This window comes from Thamnophis elegans, chromosome 9 (assembly GCF_009769535.1).
Source record: "Thamnophis elegans isolate rThaEle1 chromosome 9, rThaEle1.pri, whole genome shotgun sequence".
Classification (NCBI taxonomy): Eukaryota; Metazoa; Chordata; class Lepidosauria; order Squamata; family Colubridae; genus Thamnophis; species Thamnophis elegans.
In genome coordinates this window covers 67712374-67733348 of record NC_045549.1, presented here as the reverse complement: position 1 = coordinate 67733348, position 20975 = coordinate 67712374, and the positions used below count along the sequence as shown (strand labels likewise).

At 40.2% G+C, this 20975-nt stretch overlaps 1 protein-coding gene across 1 annotated transcript in view; it reads right to left on the bottom strand.

Moving 5' to 3' along the window:
* Positions 1 to 19819, bottom strand: part of FRYL (FRY like transcription coactivator) — a 155298-nt gene extending 135479 nt beyond the window's left edge. The window contains exon 1 of the mRNA XM_032224209.1: positions 19732 to 19819. The gene's annotated coding sequence lies outside the window, so the exon portion shown is untranslated. The remainder of the gene's footprint in view (positions 1 to 19731) is intronic.
* Between the last annotated feature and the right edge of the window lie 1156 nt (positions 19820 to 20975).

The window sequence follows — 20975 nt, the reverse complement described above, 5'->3', positions numbered from 1 at the left end:
GGCAAAACTGACTTAACAACATACCTAGCAACAAATTCTGGGCTCAATTGTGGTCGTAGGTTGAGGATTAGCTGTATATGAGGTAGTGTTCTACTACCTTTGAGATTCATCCCTTTCTTCTGCCTCTTTCTAACTCTCAACATCTGACCCATCCCTTTCCTGTAGGCTCACAGGAGCTTTGTCCAAATATTTGTCTGTCACAATACAAATACACTTTCCCATGCATTAAGACTGTTATTAAGGATTATAACTGTGCTATGTCGAAAGTCTGGCTTCAGTATGTGAAGAGGACAATGAGACAATTGAGCAATTCTTTGAAGCAGCTGTGCCACAACAATTAAATATTCAGGTGATAATTGTTTCAGTTTATTTGAAAACAATGAAAAAAATCTGTAGTTTCAAACAAGAATAATGTAAACTACAATCAGATATTCTAGCCAAAAAAATGTTTTGTATCACAAGCCTTATGCTGCTTGGAATACTGCAAAGCAAATGAAAGCACTTAGCACCAGTGAGGACCTGGTGAGGAAATATCCACTTTATACTCTTGATTAATTTATAAAAAAAATAATTATCAAATGGGGCTCTGTCCATACATGACTACAGCTAGAACATGACTTAAGATGCAGCTTTTCAAATAGGCTGTCAAATTCTTTCAAAACTGAATTGTGGTTATAAAGCAGAGTTACAGTTTCCTAGGTCCCAGCTAGTTACCAGATAACAATTAGCAATGTATGAGAAAAAAGTTTGTTTTGTTATTTCCTACTCACAGCAAATGAACCCAGTAAAGACATAAAGAGGAAACCAGCTTCCTCTACGCCAGTGATGGCGAACCTATGACACGCGTGTCAGTGCTGACACGTGTAGCCATTTGGGGTGACACGCACAGGATTTCATGCGATTCATCCTCGGCTCCTGCACGGCCGCCGAGGATGAAAGAATCTGTGCTGGAGGAACGGGGGGGCGGGACGTGTGATCTCCCCCGCCCACACTCACTTACTGTATCGCCGCCGCCCCTTTCTGAGCGCAGGGGCTGCTGGTAAGGCGTGCGTGCCGTGCGCACACATGTCATCAGCGCGGCGAGGGAGGACCCGCAGGAGAGGAGCGCGGGAACAGTGCGCGCCTCTCTCCAGTCAGGCCGGCACAGAGAGTCTACTCCTGGGACTGTCGGTTACGACCGTACCACAGCAGGGAACAGCAGAGTGCCAACGGGAACTGTGAGCGCCATTAGCAGCAACTATAAATTGCGCAAAATTATGTTTTTGTCGAAGTGACACACAACGTGAGTTATGCTCGATTTGTTGCCGATTTTTGACACACCACGCCAAAAAGGTTGCCCATCACTGCTCTACGCTGAACAAGCCTTTGATCCTGCCTATATCTCCAATTTGCCCAGTCAGATTTCACTTCAGAACTTCAATACAGTTCACTGTTGGTTTTTGCTAAACTTTCTCTGCCTTCCTTTTGTGAATGAAATAGAAGATGGAATGCAAAAGAAGCTAAAGGAAAGGATGAGGGGGTAAATGATCTGAAAAATTAATACTTTCATTTAATGAAGTCTGTCAGTAACCTATAATAAAGTCAGTCTCTCTCTCTCTCTCCTTTTCTCTCTCCGCCCCCTCGCTTTAGCAAGGGATAAGATTTCCTACAGGTTAAGCCATTACAAGCAGCATGAAATCCACCACAACTGTGCAACTTACATTAGAGTAAAGAAATGGGAGAATCTGAACCCAAGCCCTACTGCGGCTTCTCTTCAAAGTAAGTTATTCAAAAGTTTTTGTTAGAAAGCAAGAATCTGGCAATAAAGAGGTACTTTAAAGGGCAAGAGAAGGGCCAATTAAATTACACAACCATCATAGGAAATGCACAAATTTAAAGTTTAAAATGTTTCATCTGCAGTTCCTCTGTACAACCCTTTGCATCTGCAGCCAAAAAGCTACTCTAGAGAGGCATGCATACTGTACCCATCAACACCTCCTTGAAAAAAATACCCTCATATTTTCCAGTTTCATCCAAGTAGCTGCCTGGTCATGAGTGGTCTCTGAATTAAGAAATCACCAACATAATCACTCATGTCTTAGACACCTCCCGACTGGATTATTGCAACATGTTCTACATGGGGCTACTCTTGAAGAACATCCACAACCTTCAATGGGCTCAGAATGTGGTGGTAGTGTTCTAAGAGTTCCTCATTATACCCACCTGACATCTCTACTTTCCAAGGTGCAATGGTTCTCATCAAGCTTCTGGGTGGAATTCAAGATAATTATCACAAATGAAGTCTCTTGTGGCGGAGGACTGGGTTATTTGCAAGATTGCTTTCTCCCTCACCGAGGCAATCTCAATCTCATTTTATGGGACCTCAGGGGCATTTTTGGGTGGCAGCCCCTGTTTTTGCAATAACCTGCCTTCTGATATATGATTGGGTCATGATCCAGCAGGCCTTAAGGCTGTCAAAACTGGGCTCTTTTCCCAAGACCTGGATCTGGGTGACTGGAGTCTCAATTTGTCACAGTGTATTTTAGTCCAATTGCCATTTTATTACTTTAGTTAGTTTTTAAAAGTAGAATATTTTTTGTAGATCATTTTTATGCCATCCAGAGTCACCTTGTAAATAAAGAAAAATAGCAAACTTACATGTGCTCCAAAGCATAATATCTCCTCCAGTTCCTCATGCATATATTTTCCTGGCTTTATGCAGCTATCAAGCAAGCCCATGAAAGATTCTTTAAGGAAAAACTGCTAGTTGGAACACGCATGTTTATGCACACCTTGAAGTACCTTTTCAGGAAAGAATGTAAGAGGCATCACATCCTATCCAGAACTAAAGACATACATAATAACCCAGCCATTCCTTTCTCCCATTTATAATTCCATAAATTATAAATAGAAGTTATTTTAGTGAATTTCTTGATCTTTATCTAAGCCAAAAGCTAACAAACTATGGATAACTGCAACAAGCCTATTTTTATCAGAAGCTGTGTTTCCTAAAAAATAATTTAAATAATGTGAATTGAGCAAAGAGTATATGTGTATTTCTGAGATTTATATGGCCATTATCTTATGTACATTACTCTAGGTACATCATACCACCAACAATAAAAACAGAAAATACAGAATAAGAGTTGTAAGGGATCTCAGAAATCTTCTAGTCCAATCCCCTGCTCAAGCAGGAGACCCTGGCCTATAACATTCCAGACAAGTTACTGTCCAATCTTTCTTTTAAAAAAAATCCAGTAATGGAGATCACAATTTATGGACCTAAGCCATTCCACTGATTAATTAAATATTAATTAATTATTCTCACTGCCAGGAAATTTCTCCTTAGTTCTAGATTGGATGAATCCCTTACGGCTTGTCCTGCCCTCAGGTGCCTTGGGAAATAAATTGTGTGGCAGCCCCTCAAATATTGGAAGATGCTATCATGTCACCCTCATCCTTCCTTTTCATTAAACATTCAGGAACTTACCCAGTTCCTGCAACCATTCATTATCCTTTTTAGCTCCCTAATTATCTTTGTTGCTCTTCTCTGCACTCTTTCTAGAATCTCAACATCTTTTTTGTTTTGTGGTGACCAAACTGGGCACAGTATTCCAAGCATGGTCTTGCCAAGACGGTATAAAGTGGTACTAACACATCCCTCTGTGGATGCAGCCTAGAACTGGCTTTTTTGGCAGATGCAATACACTGCTGGTTCATATTTAAATAGTAATTGTCCATTAGGATATTTAGATCCCTCTCACAGTTACTGCTGTTGAGCCACATAGCACCTATTTTATAACTGTGCATTTGTTCTTTCTTGCCTAAGGGTGAAACCTTTCTCACCACTGAATTGCATTTTGTTGGTTACGGACGGTCCAGTGTTCAAGTCTGTCAAGATCCTTCTGAATCTTGAATCTATAGTGTTAGCTATTCCACCCAGCTTAGCGTTGTCTGCAAATTTGATGAGTTCCCTTTCTATCTCCTCATTTAAATCATTTAGGAAGATGTTGAAGAACACTGGTCCTAAGACAGAACTTTGTGGTACGTAAAAGAAACAATAAAAACACAACATCTAAAAGACAATTAGTGGCACAGTAAAGTAAAACTCTTCAATAATTAAACAACCCCTTAGCCTCACTTTAGTTCAATGCCCGGAGGAAAGCCAGTTTTTAAACCTGCTACATGAAGTGGGGTGAGGGTTTTCCACAGGGCAGAAAGGCCCCAGGTCCTGCAACATTTAACAGAAAGGGGCCTGAAGCGTGTCCGTCCTATCCAACGTAGTAGGGAGGAACTGAACCCTCAGGGAGAGATGGTTGCCTGGACAAGCCGGCCTCATGCGTGTAGGGATTTAAAAGTGATAACCGGCATTTTGAATTGTACCTGGAAAGAAATGGGAAGCCAGGGTAGTTTGCACAGCAATGGTGTAATATGGACAGCACTTTTTTCACTCAACGCTAATGCATTAATTGTAATACAAAGATCCAACCCGGGACTTCCTGTTTTTGTTTTTAAAGAACTAAAGGGAAAGGAATGTAATCAGATAACAGGGTTCAATGAAGAAAATGACTTCATCTCTCAAATGATGTAACTGCCAAACAAATATTCAATTCTTGAGAAACATTGAAGGACGGAAAAATAGCCATGTTTCCCAATCAAAGTGTTTTAACAGCAGATGAAAGGGAGCAAGTTCAAATAAGAAAAAGTGAATAACTCTACTACCTTGACAAAGCTGCATCAATTTCTCATTTCTTTTAAGGCACAGATAGCTTGGCACTGAGAATATAACAAGTATTCTTGTATCTTACATATTCCTACATCCTATGGGCTGCATTCATTAGGAAAATTCTAAATAAGTATTTACAATTACTAAAATCTGTCACTCATTAACTTTCTAAAGCCTCATACTTGCTGATGACAGTAACTACTGCTGGAAATAAACTGTACCTGGAGAGAGGCCAGTTCTCATGTTACGATCCTGTCTTATTGCAGCTCCATTCTGGCAAGAAATAGAGCAGCAATTAAAGCTACGATCCTTCACACATTTGGGCTTCATTGAAACTAGACACATTCTTTAATAGACTAGCATCCGTTTACATCATAGTTTTGCTCTTGACTGAAAGCATTTCCAATCTATTGTTGGGATTAGAGATACATACGAGGTATATTAGATTTTTAAAAACAAAATAAGTTTAGATGAATTGACTCTGTAAGTGCCGGGATGGCGAACCTGTGGCATGTGGAGCCATTTGTCAGGGCATGCAAGACGTTGTCCTGTCAGCTGGCCAGTGCGCATGCGTGCGCTGGCCAGCTGAGTTCAGCTTTTTTAAAGGCATTTTTCGCTCTCCCCATGCTCCAGAGACCTTATAGGAGCCTGGGGAGGGCGAAAAGAGCCCCCACCACTCCGAGGCCCTCGCAAAAAAAAAAAAAAAAAAAAACCCGGCCCTATGGGTAAACCGGAAGTTTGGGAGTGGACTTCCGGTTTGCTCTTAGGGTCAGTTTAAGCCCTCCAGAGGCTTCAAGGAACTTTAGGAGGCTTCTCTGAAGCCTCCAGAGGACTAAAAAGGACCCTATGAGCAAACCAGAAGTCACTTCCGGTTTGCTCATAGGGTCGGTTTAAGCCCTAGGTCCCTAAAGCCTCCGGAGGGCTTAAACCGACCTTATGAGCAAACTGGAAGTGACTGGGGGGGGGGGGGAGTCCAAGTTGTATTATGAGTGCGGCACGCCTGCGCACGACCCCGCTGCGCTCCCTCCCCTTATGGCACGTGAGCCAAAAAAGGTTCGCCATCGCTGCTATAGTGCAAGTATAAAAAATTGGGGAGGCACATTCTAAGTTCTACATTTTTATTATGGTTTTGGGCTTTAGAGACTGTGAGGGCCATAGTTAGTGACATCATGAAAAAAAAATTCAGGATCCTTTCCCCCTTTCTGATGGCATGTTTATAGAAAATAGATTCATTAAACAATACTGAGACTTCTACATCTGTTTAACAAGAGCAAGCAACTGAATTTCACCGCCATAATCTGGGGCTATTCTGAAAGTTGCAAAATAGGGTCTGGGACTGCATGCAGATTTAGGTTCACAATCCTGCTATCACATTAAAAAAATCTGTATTTAACATATGTAACACTAGTACCATATTCAATTTCATTTAGATTCTTAATACTCTTTTAGACAGGCAATTCCAAATCTCTCTTAAAAGATATTCTCCCTACCCATTTCTGCTAGTTTGCATTATAAAAGGGATTATAGCCACAGAAAACTTATAATGCTTAAGAGTTTGCTTTTCTCATATTAAATATTACGTTTCAGAAATAATTTACTTTGATATTCCTTACTAGGGGTTTGCTAGTTTAAAAAAAAATCTTACAGCTTCCTCTCTCTTCAGAACAGTAAACAATTAACCAGCAAACTATGTTAACAACCTTTTACAAAGCTCAACATGTAGGACAAGTTCATCTACAGTATTAATTCATCTCTGTTCCATGGAACTTTCAGAAAGAACTCCTCATACGCACTTCATTTTCTTGCATAAGACTGCAACAAATCAGGGTGAACAGAAATAATTTTCATCCATTACCAATGTTCCTTGAAGCAACAGCAACTGGATTCAAGACAAACAGGATTAGAGAGAGATAGGTATTTAAGATTTCTGGGTAATGTTTCTAAGATAAAAGCTTGCCTTTTACAGACATTTGTTTTTAAGTTCTTTCATTTCTCCAAAGTAAACAGTGTTGGGATCAAGACCTCATAAGGAGACTTCCAATTTTTCTTTCCCATCCATCCTTCCTATTAAGGATAGTTTTCTACCCTGTTATGCATTCTAATGTTTTTGCCAGGAAACACAGAAGCTGAATGTTCTCTCTTTTCAAAAGCAAAGAAAGAATTACAAAAAGCAAAACACTCTGTAATCAATTCATAGAAGCAGACTCGGAATGCAAAACTTTTCATTTTTCTTCAGGTTCAACTACAATCCAATGTAGTCTTAAATGATTTTCTCAATAATGTGTATATTTAAGTCTGCAGCTAATACTATAAGCAGTATCAGAAATTAAAACTTGGCTTGCCTTGTTCTTCAGGTGAATAATTCTAGTTAGATTTTGAGCAAACAACAACAACTCTGGCTGTTTTTCACGGTGGAAGCAAAACCTAATTCCCAACAAAGAAGATCTATCTCCAAAAAAGAACTGAAAGAAATCTATCCTTAAAATTGCTGGCCACAACATATACTAAAGCTGTCCATGCTTCTGGTTCAGTTTCAGAAAATGTTCTTTGGAATATAACACCTATTTGTAATTCTTTAAAGCAGTCATATCTTTTTCAGGAATTGTATGACAGATGGAGAAAAGGTATATTTTCATGGGTATTAAAAAGATACCCTGAATTCTTCCTAAAGTTGGCCTTAAACATCAGTCTTTACAAAGGCTACTTTTCTGAATCTCAAAAAATAACCCTCTACCCCTGTAAGTGTTGCCTCTGTTTTCCTGGACAGCATATATTTGAAAAATGCTTTCCCAATATTAATTTAAAACTCAGAAGCTTTTTCTGAAGGCAAACTTTTAACAGACTAATGCAGAAACCTTTAGGCAGACATTGAGATAACAACATATGATAGTCTTAAAATCCACCAACAATTCTGCAAGTGGTGGCTCTATTCTCCATAGTGATGATGCTAGGGGATGTGAAATGAGGCCTATAGAATCTGTAATTAAGAAGATGGTACCTTTTGTCTTCATCAAGGTTTTGAATTTTTGGATTCCAGGTTTACAGCCATGGTCAGCAATTCTTTATTCTATATACTTCTTGAGGATGGTTGAGAATAGTCCCCAAAACAGACCAAAAACATCAGATCTCTTACTGAATTCCTACCTTCTTATCAAGATTATAATATACAAATATGGAATATTTTAATACGTTTACATCATATCAATTAAAAAGAAATTAAAAGTAATAATTGGAACGAATTAACTATTAAATCCCGATAGAAGAAATTTTTACTATCTTCCAAAACTCAGGAAAACAATGTGTCAAATGTGACTCCCTAGGAAGTACATGCCACAGCCTGAGAGCTAAATGATAGGCCTGTTCCTATGTACTCAAGAATTACACTGTAATGTTCATATGATATTGAAATTGGGGTCACTGTAAGTAGATATTCAACTGTACTTTTTCGGAAGAGTGCCCTACACCCAAGGCAATCTTGATTGCTACTATAAGTCTATTTTCTGTCAAGATCAGAAGCTTTGGTTCTCATTTGGTTTATTTCAAAAAAAGATAATTAACATAAGCTCAGAGTAAGCCATACTCTTTATTTCAGTTGGACAGAACAGCTAAAATTAGGCTCATTTCTTTCTTTTCATGGGCACAAATTGGGAAATTACATTCTAAATTTATTATCTCCAGGGATCTTCAGGAATGCATTTGTAACATACCAAGTAATAGGGAAGCAACTTCAAAGTAAAATAACTGCTTGCTCCCTTAGAAAGTGGAATTCAGAGACATTTAAAGCAGGCAGGAAAACAAAGTTCTATACTTAACAATTCTGGGCAAGCTGAGGACCACAAAAGGGGTGAGGTCATATCATGTAATCAGGCCTAAGTGTAAGGGAGGTGTTCTGAAATTCTACAGGTGTTATTTTGATTTTTTTCCCCTTATTGTGGTATTGTGTTAGTGTTAGAACATACACTTTTCATATTTTCTACCTTTAAGGAAAAAATAGGATTTTTTTAAAACACACATCAACTGTTTGCTGTCAATTTTAAAGTTGTATTAAGGTGGTTATATGCAGCACATATATGCATAAACAAACCACTCTTCAAATGTACGATCAATTAATGCAGGATTTTATAGAATGTTCCAGAGAAAGACTTGGAATACTAAGTTACTGGTCCTTTACAATCCATTCTATAAATGGAAGTTTAGTATAATCTCGTAAGACTAATGGAAGGAATTCCTCAATTTTGGAAGGGTTGGCCCAGGGATTTTTCCCTTTCCAAAGGAATAGTTTTGTCTCCAGTAGAATGTCTCCAAGAATTACATATGTGGGGTTGATAGGTAGGATATTCTTGCTCTCCGATCTTCTACAAAAATTTGCAGTAATAAAGTATGTACTCATAGACATACTACAGTAGTAGACATAACTGAAGATAGGAAAATACTTAAGGAAAACTAACAGAATTTCTGGGCCAACCGAGATGAAACTATAATTGAATTATGACCTCAGAAGTCAGGTTTATGTAAGAATGCAATAAAACTGACAAATGAAGTTTTCATAGTAATCTGGGCAAAGATTAAATTGAATTTATTTAGAGAAGTGTAAAAAAAGTGTTAATTAAAACCTATTTTTTATTATCTTAAAGGTAGTTTTAATTTAATTAATCAGAATAGTCAATCAATGAGAAAGATACACTGTATCACAGTTCAAATTCCATGGCATACATGTTTATTTGAACTGTGTCTCTACACATACACACACACACATAGTATTTGTAATACTTGTTTTAATTACTTAAAACTGCAAAGAACCTCCTTCTCTATTCCTCTTTTCTATTAGGAGATAAAATCACATTCATATTTAAAGCATAGTAATTTCACCCTCAAGCATTTTGACTGTTTATAACAATTCAGGTTCTAACATGCAACAACAGGATTTACATCTTATTTAGTTTTAAGGAAACAAAACCAGAATACTGTTATTATAAAAAAAGCTAAGATATAAACAAAACTATACTCAAAACACTTTTACAAGCATTATGATATAAGAAATAACTGGTTTCCTTTTGGCAGTAAACAATGGGAAACCGTTAAACATGGGAAACTGACTCCCTCTTAATCATCCTCCACATTTTATGCACAATTGATTTTACTTCCTGATTGGGAATATTCAGAAACAAGATAAAAATCTGTTTCAGAACATAGAATGGGCAAAAACCGAGGGAGCCCAAAGATTTATTGTATGTGATCCTGTAGTATTAACAGCTTTAAACTATTACTGTTGAATAAAAAAGTTCCAGAAAACATCCAAAATAAAGCATGAGAATATCTTCAGTTACAGGTGGTACCGAACAGAAAATCAGATTTGACCAATATTCTTCAGAGTAACTTTGATATAAAGTCACAGACTTTATACCAGTTCCATCCACCAAACCATTCTAGAAATATAGGATCTAACAGTATCACCAACCTCATTACTGGAAATAAATCTCATTCTTGGACTTACGAGAGGAAATGGTGAGGACTGGGACAGAATAACGTGGACTGGCTCTTTGCGAGATTCCTCTCCAAACAAGGAAAGGATCACCCACAAATGTTCCAGAGTTGCTCCCTAGGAGGAGAAACACAAACAACAGTCTCCAGGGAGTTTAGATTTCTGGGAGATAAGGGAACAACATTTTAGCCCAGACAGAGCTTTCAAAGACCACTGGGTTCACACACTTTCTTTTCTAATCAACTTTGGAAATGACTTATTAATGCTTTTCAGCTATTTTAGGAAGCCTGGCTACATAGGTTTTACAATAGAGATAAGCCTATTTTAATCTATAGCAAAAGACTTTCTAAACGTAAATTTTAGGACTTAGGTTTTTTTTAATAAACAGGATTAGAATGTTTATTTTAGAAAGTTATACAGGAAGGAAGGGTCCAGATGGATTTGAAGTAAGATTTTGAAATTATAAGAATCCTTTTCATGGGAAAATGATTTTATTTTGAATTCTTAAAAGAAATACAATAAGATGGGACTTTGAAGGTTGGGCTGTGGGGAAATTTAGAAGGAACTAAGATTGCAATTAAAGGAAAAGAATGCTTGGATAATGGAGCAAAACACTTTAACACTGGATGGTATTTTAAAAGTGTCTGCCCTTGTAAGATAGACTGTTTAAATGTTAAAACGTTAACGTTTAAACGTTAAACGATATTATGGAAGAGGAGCAAGTTGTACTGGACAAGACTGAGACTGAAAGTAGATTTAAAAATGACAGGTTACAAGAATAATATGAAAATGCTACACTGGACATGCAAATGAAACTGATAGATGTCTTAATAATTAAAAGGGAAATGCAAATAACAAAGAGTGATTTGAATAACTTTCTTATATTGGATTTACAAAACAGACTTGTTAAATCTTTAAAGAATTCTGTGAAAAGGTATGAAGAAAAACTCCCTGGGACATTATTTGATGAGACTTTAAGAAATTGTTTATAAAAAGATGAAATATAGTAAGAAGTGATCATTTGTTACATTGTAAGACAAGGCAATTTATTACTAAAACTCTTGGTGTTTGTTTATACCTTAAACTGGGCAAACTGGTATATCATAGGGCAACAAAGTAGCTCAAATGGGCTGGCTTACAGAATGTGTCCAAAAGGAGCCATGATTCCCATGGTATTGAAATTTTGCAAAGTTGTAGCTACTTCATTACTACCCATGCTGGCATGATTGTTATTGTCAATGGTCCCTTATCAGAAAAATCAATGGGGAAGCCGGACGTCACTTTGTTCCCACTGTTCCTTACCTATCTGTGATAAGGAATTATCTCTAAAATAAATGACCCAATGGTCATTTATTGTCTAGCAAGTTACACAATACTATGTGTTGTGATGAACAGGAAGCCATTTCTTCTTCTTTTTAACTATATTCTGAATATATTCTATATTCTTTGTATTTTAGTTTGTATTAGTTTTATAGCTTTTTAATTATAATGTCTAATAAAGTACTATTAAAGAAAGAAATGAATCTCATCCTTCGGTGTGTTCATCTATGTTACACTTTACCAGCAAACCAATCTCTATGCAAAATAATAAATGATTGCAAACTCAATGGGAAAACATTTCAATTTCCAAAGATTTTTACCAAAACTTATTAGGAAGTAATTGTACTAGAATTCAGTACTGTAAGAAATGTATTACAATTTCTCATGAATTAAACATAGATCAAATTTAATGCACTCAACGAAAGAATGCCAGTATCATAACTAAGGAGCCGAGGTGGCGCAGTGGTTAGGGTGCAGTACTGCAGGCCACTTCAGCTGACTGTTATCTGCAGTTCAGCGGCTCAAATCTCACCGGCTGAAGGTTGACTCAGCCTTCCATCCTTCCAAGGTGGGTGAAATGAGGACCCAGACTGTGGAGGCAATTTGCTGACTCAATTTGCTAAAAATCTGTAAACTGCTTAGAGAGGGCTGAAAGCTCTATGAAGCGGTATATAAGTCTAATAAATAAATAAATAAATAAATAAACTATTGCTCTAATTATAGTAAATTTCATTAGTTTTTTTGCCAGAAACCAACCAAAAAGGTGATGGCTGTAAAGGTTGCCAAGTGATCAAAATGTGCTCAGCACCATGGGCATACTGCTGCTATTGGAGCTGCAGAACATCATCATATGCAGTTTTTTGGAGGGGTCTGTTGTACCTTTGAATGGTCACTAAATGGCCAGTTGCTGAGTGAGGAGTACTTGTATGTTCCATAAATGAATTCCTTGTTTTATATAATTCTGTTATCCCCCTTCCCCAATAAGCTTCTAAATTATCTTATCCTGTCACAAAGGCAGATGTGACAGCTACAGTGTTGCATTATATGTAGTATAATCTGTTTCACAGGCTTCCAATTGATATTCCCATTTATGTAATTCCAGCAAAACTAGCATTAAGATGTTTAATGGGATTTAAGTATTCTTAAAGTGTTGGTTCTTTGATCGTTTAAGTTTTCTCTGATACAAGTTGTATACATTCTTACAAGAATCTGTGCATGTTTGAAAACAACAAAGAGTGTTGTAAGACGGTCTAGATTAATTATTTATTAACTTTATTAATGTTTTTTATGGATCATGGACATAGCCACTTCTGGAGGGGGGTAATAGAATAATGGATTCACCGAACAACCACTGCTTTCGTTTTAACAATCACATTTGCTTAAAAAAAAGATATAAAATTGGAATTTGGTGGAAATTCCCAGCTCTATTTCAGTTGTAAGTTGAGGACTACCTACATATGGCTACCCATCTATACAGTGATCCTAAGGAGCTCACAACCTCCAGACCATACAGCCGCCTAGCTCAACCTCACCCCCCAACTCTTATTCAACCACAGTATTAATTCTCTCTGTCTAGATTAGAGACAACTTCGGGCTTTTTACTCAGGACCTCTGTTTCAATTTGGCAAGACAATTTCCGATTGCCATGACAGGAACAGAAAGTAATACTACTTTTCCTTGGGACTGTATGGCAAAATTGTTCAGAGTTTACAAAGAGATACTTACAAATTGATGGAGAACTAATATAACCAATTCAAGACTGCATAGCATATGCCAAATATCAGGAAATGAAGTTTGTAGTGAGAAAATCTTCATGTCATTTCTTCCCTTATTTGAAGGGAAGACGGCCATATACACAACCTTGAGCTGCTTTGAGAAAAGATGGGATATAAATACAATAAATAATCTAGTAAGTATCTGATTAGGCACATTCATTCTCCAAAATACAGAAAGCAGCTTACCAGATACAAGATAGGATGTGACGAATACCGAGTGTTTATCCTCAATGTTTTTCAAGAAACAGCTATATTATTAAAGTTATCAATTATACTTAATTGAAGTTGTTGTACCTTCTTTCCACTGTAGTCTCTACATATGCCTCCATATTAGCCACAGTGCTGGGGTATCCAGTAAAGGGGGGGGGGATTTTACTGGGCTTCAGCAAAATGCTGTAAGCAGTAATTAGTATTTAACTCATTGCGTTCATTCAGTGATGCCATTAGTTTTTTTTAAAAAAGTTATTACTTCTTAAATTTTATTTGTGGGCTATTGGCAAAATACGAATTTCTTATAGTATTTTGATCCATTTTTTATAAATTGAAAAGTTTAGCAGTAGACTTATATACCGCTTCATAGGCCTTTCAGGCCTCTCTAAGCGGTTTACAGAGAGTCAGCATATTGCCCCCAACAATCTGGGTCCTCATTTTACCCACCTCGGAAGGATGGAAGGCTGAGTCAACCCTGAGCCGGTGAGATTTGAACCGCTGACCTGCTGATCTAGCAGTAGCCTGCAGTGCTGCATTTAACCACTGCGCCACCTTGGCTCTTTAAAGTTCTGCTCTAAAAGTGGGAGACAATATGACCTCCCCTCAATACAAAATTTAAACTACAGTACTAACCATTTTCTTTAGACTTAGAAGAAAAATCCAAAGTAACTATGGTAGGTTACTTACTTAAAGTAACCAGATCCTTGTACTACAATTGTACCTGATTTGGACAATATTAGTGGGATAAAGATTATGATTAAGTGATGCCTATACAGTCAGACATTTTTAAGCACAATTCATGCATTTTTCTATAAATCAGATTAATGGCATTAGCAATAGCATGTAGACTTTACAGCACTCTTTGGGCAGTTTACTAATGTCAGCAGATTGCCCCCAAGAATCTGGGTTCTCATTTTACTGATCTTGGAAGGATGGAAGGCTGAGTTAACCCTGAGCCTCTCAGGATCAAACCCCTGGCTACAGGCAGAGTTAGTCTGGCCTGCAATATTGTGTACTGTGCCACCATGGCTCCTAATCATATAATTAAATGAAAAATCTGAAAATAAACAGCTCCACAAACTACAAGCAAACCATGTAAGAATTTCTGTATACAAACCAAGTTCATTTTCATAAATATGATGTAAGCGAACTCAAAGTATTTTCCAGTGAAAGCAATGTTCAAAGGAGATACCCATTTCCAATGGAAAATGTTAAACAAATTAGGTATTTTGCTTATATTTGCCTAGGAACTATAGTTCTGGGGGAACCATTGAATTAACATAGTCAAGGTCTATTTTGCATTGCAAATTATTATTGAACAGCATTTCCTGAAATAGAGCATTCTTCCATGCACGCTAATGCCTTATCAAATGCCTTATTTCTCCAAATTTACTCAATATCGTAGAGTAAGTCAATATTATGATGGAATTAGCTTGGCATTTCTTAATTTTGTGACTATGGCATGAATATACGAAGCATTATATAATCAATGATCTCACATTGTTGCCTTCAATCACTTTTAAACAGAGAAAAAGTAGACAGTGATTTATCATCTGTAATGATTTTATAAACAATTGCACCAATATGAATACAGGAAAATATGTAAGCAAAGGTTAATGCTAATATCTAGAGCAGACTCGAAATCTAGAACTGTTAAAGGATATGAGACATAAATATTAGGAAAGTAAATATCAGGAAAATAGGAAACAGGTAGTTCTTCATTTATATTCATTCATTTCATGATTGTTTGAAGTTACAATGGCAATGAAAAAAGTGACTTATGATTTTCACACTCAACTGTTGTAGCATTCCATGATCAAAATTCAGGTGCTTGGCAACTGGCTCATATTTATGATGGCTATGGAGTTGGGTCCTGAGGTGATTTGATGTTCCAATAAGAAATATAAAATAGAGTTAATTTGAAAATAAATATCAAATTATATGTATGGCAATATGCTTGAAAGTAGTATATATCACTTTATCATGGCATACTAAATTAATAAGTTATTGTGACAATAGCTGAAAGACTATTTAAATGTAATAAATAGGTAGCACTCAAGGATGATGGTGATTAGAACTTGATTTTTTTTGTTGCTAAGTAACGCAGCCGTAAAATGTGACATCATGTGACCACATTGTTTAGCAACATCACTCCCATTTGTCATCCTTAAGCAAAGTTGTTAAGTGTGATGACAGCTTTCCCATTGACTTTGTTAGAAACCAACAGTGAGGGTCAAAAATGGCAATCACATGACTGTGGGACACTGCATTGTAATTGTGAGCCAGTCACTGAGCACCTAGATCATAAGTACATGATTGCAAGGCCGCTGCAATTGTTGTAACTATAAGACTGTCTGAAGTACCACTCATTCAGAGCCATTGCTGTTTAAATGTCATTGAACAAGTGGTTGTTAAGTGAGGAAGAGCTGTACAAACAATATAAAGAGGTTTATTCGCCCTAGTTCCATTTTCCTTTTTAAAACTATAGTGTTCACATCGTTTTTTGTCAACTGAAAAATAACTCCTCATATATTGGTAAGTATCACCCTAAAAACTAGAATGTCTTACTATAAATATAATGTCTGTATCATTTCATAGCTATAAAAACACTGTATCAATTAATGTTACCAATACCCAACCAACACATCTCTGGATTTGATCCTTGCTATTGTTTCTAGTACTTCTGTTACTTTCTGAGATTCTGGAAGGCTATTATATAGCTTACTGTAGTTACAACTGCAGTAAGAGCCCTGCAATATAGTAACATAATGTGGAAACAAAAATTTGCTCAGTCCAAATACATTCTTGTCTATAACACCACCTATTATTGTGTGTGTGTGTGCGTGTTTATACACCAATCCACTTTAAAACAATTATCTAATGTACAGTCTCTGATATTTGAAGTTCAGCAAATATATAGATCTCCAGATCTTACTGTACTAAAATTCCAATCTTTCTTCCCATAAGAAATAAAAGTAAAACATCAGGGCATCATTAAACTGAAGACAAGGTGGGATGGGGGGACAGAAGACATTATATTTCTTCTCATAAGAAATACACCATACAAGAGCTGTCAGAGAAAATATGCCAGCAACTCCTATCCTAAGCAAATCTATGAAGAAACATAAAGCACCAACAATTTCAAACATTTTTTTCTCTAGGTGAAAGAAGCAAAGACTTCAAGAAAATAAACCCCACCTCTTATTATAATTTGTTCATATATTACCACCCATACATCATTTCAATATCAAAACAAGAACTGTAATGCCAGTAATAGACATCTTAAAGTTTCTAACTGTGAATAAGTTCTACAGAGAGAACAGCATTTCCACTAAATGGTAGCATCACAGATGAGAAACAAAACAATCTGAAACCAAGCTTTGAGTCCATATTTGGAAATCTTCAAGTCTCTCCTACAGGTGAGTTGCAGACAGCTGCCAGTTTATTAGAACATATATTTCCTATAAAATCTGCTCTGAGTGTCTATTTATGCAACAACCGCAATAGATGTCTATTTACTGAGGAAGGAACAAACTCTCTGTTTAGGGGAAGGAATAGAGGAGAGTTTGCTAAAACATTTCATTTCCACTTGTCACAATTAGCATCTTATGTATCCTTGTACTACACACCCAGACCCAAAACAAATCGCACCCGAACCCTAAAGATTGCCGGGTCTTTCTTTAGAATGAGTCATGCTTTGTCCCTGCAGCTTTAAAAAAAAAATTAAAAAAAGAATCAATAGACACATAGACATTAACATCTATAGACAATGCAAAAGAGACAATCAACCAGCCCAAAAGAGAACGAAGAACACCCCAGCACCTCTCCACCAGTCATCAGCACCCAGATCAGTATAGATTAACTCCAAGGTTAACTTCAGACCAACAATCAAGTAATACCCCAGTCAAGAAACTGTCAAAGATCCCATCAGTAAACAGCCCAAGCAAAGAATCCCTAAAACCGCCCCCACCCAGGCATGACACTAAAATATAAACTGATAGCAAACAGCCCTCCTTACTAGCCCTGATGACTGCTACCTAGTTAGGGTAATAAAATGCAAGAGGACATCAGGTCAACTCTTGAGTTACAAATATTCTCCTTTATTGAAACCTCCAAGACCATCCCCACTAATACTGACAGGGGAAGCCACCAGAATATGAATTGACAGAAAACCCCATTCCTTACTATAACTCACAACTGTTGCCTAGTTAGGGTAGTGAAATGTCTGCAAAAAGACAAGCAAGCTCAGAGCGCACGAAGGACCCTTCACTATAAACATTCTCCTTTATTGGAATCTTTACTGGCAGGGGAAGCCACCAGGCTATGAACTACAGCAAATCCCATTCCTTACTAGCCCTGATGATCCTACCTAGTCAGGGTAAATGAAACCTCTGCAAGAACCAGAAGTTGTGGGTGCTTCATCACTGGAGGCTTTTAAGAAGAGACTAGGCAGCCATTTGTCCAGAATGGTATAATGTCTCCTGCTTGAGCAGGGGGTTGGACTAGAAGACCTCCGAGGTCCCTTCCAACTCTGTTACCTGTTAAGACAAGCAAGCTGGGAGAGAGAGAGAGCACCAAGGACCTCCCCAACAGAAAAAAAAGACTCTTCGCCAGTCAGGCCTGTGGAAGAAGAGCCGGCCGACCTTAAGAAAGACCCATTGTCTCCGCCGTTCCCGTTCGCCCTCCACAGAGAGCCCTTGTTCTCCCCGCCACACGTGTCGCGCAGTACCCACGCTCCCAAACGCCAGGCGGTCCAACCTGCCCTTCTCGGGCGCTCCTTTCCACCCACCCACCGCAGTCTCACGGGCAAAGCGGGCGGGCGGGCGGAGGGGGGGGGGGGGAGATTGCTGCCGCCGTTCCGCTCCGGAAAGAAGAAGAAGAAGAAAAGCCACCGTTTTGGGAGTGGCCGGCAATCGAGGCGATTCGCGACCGCAGCCGGAACGACGGGGCCAGCGAGGAAAGGTCACGCCCACATCCTCACACGCGTGTCTCCGGGCGTGCGCGGGGGGGGGGGTTGGGTCGAGCGGAGGGTGTTTGGGAAGAAACCCAGGCCGGGAAAAGAGAGAGAGAGAGGGAGAGAGAGAGAGGGAGGAGAGAGAGGGGAGGGAGAGGAAGGGGGGAGGGAGGGAGAGAGAGAGAGAGAAAGAGAGAGAGAGGGAGGGAGAGAGAGAGAGGGAGAGAGAGGGAGGGAGAGAGGGAGAGAGAGAGGGAGGGAGAGAGAGAGAGGGAGAGAGAGAGGGAGGGAGAGAGAGAGAGAGGGAGAGAGAGAGAAAGAGAGAGAGGGAGAGAGAGAAAGAGAGAGAGGGAGAGAGAGAGGGAGAGGGAGGGAGAGAGAGAGAGAGGGAGGGAGAGAGGGAGGGAGAGGGAGAGAGAGGGAGGGAGAGAGAGAGAGAGAGAGAAAGAGAGAGAGAGGGAGGGAGAGAGAGGGAGAGGGAGAGAGAGAGGGAGGGAGGGAGAGAGAGAGGGAGGGAGAGAGAGAGAGAGAAAGAGAGAGAGGGAGAGAGGGAGGGAGAGAGAGAGAAAGAGAGAGAGGGAGAGAGAGAGAGGGAGAGGGAGAGAGAGAGAGGGAGGGAGGGAGGGAGGGAGGGAGAGAGAGAGAGTCGTCTCGCGGATCCAAACCACCACCCCACCACCCCGCCCTTCAGCCCCCTCCGGGAGGAGAAAGTTCGCGGGGCGGCGTCTGCCTCCCGGTACGAAGAAGCCGCGAAAAGGGATCGGCCCGGGGGCGGCGTCCTCCTCTCGCACGCTCGCGCCGGCCCGCCACGGAAGGACCCGCGCGCGCCCTGCAGAGCGAAGTCGCCGCGAGGCGGGAGGGGGGGGGAAGAGAGGAGGAGGAGGAGGAGGGGGGGGTCAGCTGGCCTGACTGAAGGGGAGAGCCTCTCCCTGCCCCCCCCTCCTCCCGTTTCTAGGGGCAACGGAGGGGCGGGCCAAAAATAACGGCCTCAAGGCAACCTTTCGTTTCCCCCCCTCCCCCCAAAAAAACCAACCCCTCCTCGCAGTCCCTCTCGGCCGGCCCTGTGAACAAAAGCCGCGCGGCAAGAGGAGAAGGAGGAGGCGGACTGCAGCTGAGGGAGACGATATTTGCCCGGCTCCTACGAGGTGATTCTCTCTCTCTCTCTTTCTTTCTCTTTCTCCTCAGCAGGTGTGGGGCCGACTTCCCCCATCGCGGCGCCGCTTCCCCTCAAAACACCACGGCCGCCCCCCTTCGGAAGGTGCTCTCCGCTGAGGTGGCGCCTTACCTGGCGGCGGTCCTCCTCCGAGCTGAAGAAGGCGCTTTCTTCTCCTCCTCCTCCTCCTCCTCCTCCAGCAGGGGTGGTTGGATGCTTCGGGGATTTAGCCCAGGGACTCCCCCTCCATGCCGGCGACCAGCAAGGCCGCCACCCCCCCACCCCCCTTCGCGCCGCCTGTTGCTGCGGTGGGTCCTTTGCAGGTCCGAGAGCGACGGGAAGGTTCGCGGGGGCTTCTTTTTGTTTTTTATCCGCCTCGCTCCTTTCCCTTCTCTTTCTCTCGGCAGCCCAGCACCGTTTCCCCGCCCCGGCGCCCTCCCCGATTGGCGGGGGCTTCTCTCAAACAGGAATAAACATCGCGCTCGCTCATTCGCCCGGAGACGCGCTACTCCCCCGTCGCCGCGTTCCGATTGGCTGGTGGCGGGGACCGAGCGGGTCTCGACCGCCCAGCGCTGCACGCGAAAGGCGGGGTCGCCCGGACGCCCAATCGTATCGGAAGGGATTGGCAATGCTCGCCGCCATTGGTGCTTTCGGCGCTTTTCGTTTCCCTGCCATTGGTCAATAGGGAAGCCACTCCTAAGCTTCACCAGCCTGTCCACGGGCTCGTGAAATGAGTGGAGCTCCTGTTGTAAAGGGAGTCTTTTTTTCAACCTTGGCGAGTTTTAAGGCGGGCGGACCTGAAAGTTCCAGAATTCCCTGGTGAGCAGGCCGGCTAGAGGATTCTGGGAGTTGTAGTCCAACACGTCATAAATTTGCCAAGATTGAGAAACTGATGTAAAAAAAAATAGAGGTGTCTTAACTGATTGACAGCTAAACAATAATTCTTGCTGATAGGCAAAGAGTAAATTGCCTTGGTTTTCTTTTTTTTTTTACAGATATTTATCTCCTCTTTGGCCGAATTCTGCAGGGCAGTTGCAGTATTACACTTTTGCAGCAAAAACAAAAACCACTACAATATACAGACTTTCTTACCTACCTACCTACCTATTTATCCAACAGAGCAATTTTATGCAAAACTCTGAAAGAAATCAAAGGCAAGAAAAGAAATATAAACAAGTTTCGTTAAACTCTTCATATTTTCTTGCAAATAATCATGACTTCTATTAAGTTTACGCACAGAACCTGATTTGTTCTGTTCAATTACACCTTGCCCCGCTTTCCCCTCCCTCGGGATCTGCTTGTTCTTTCTTCAGATACCTGTTTTGCTCATTAATTCATCCTTGACTAAGCCACTTCAGCATACTTTTGTATTCAGT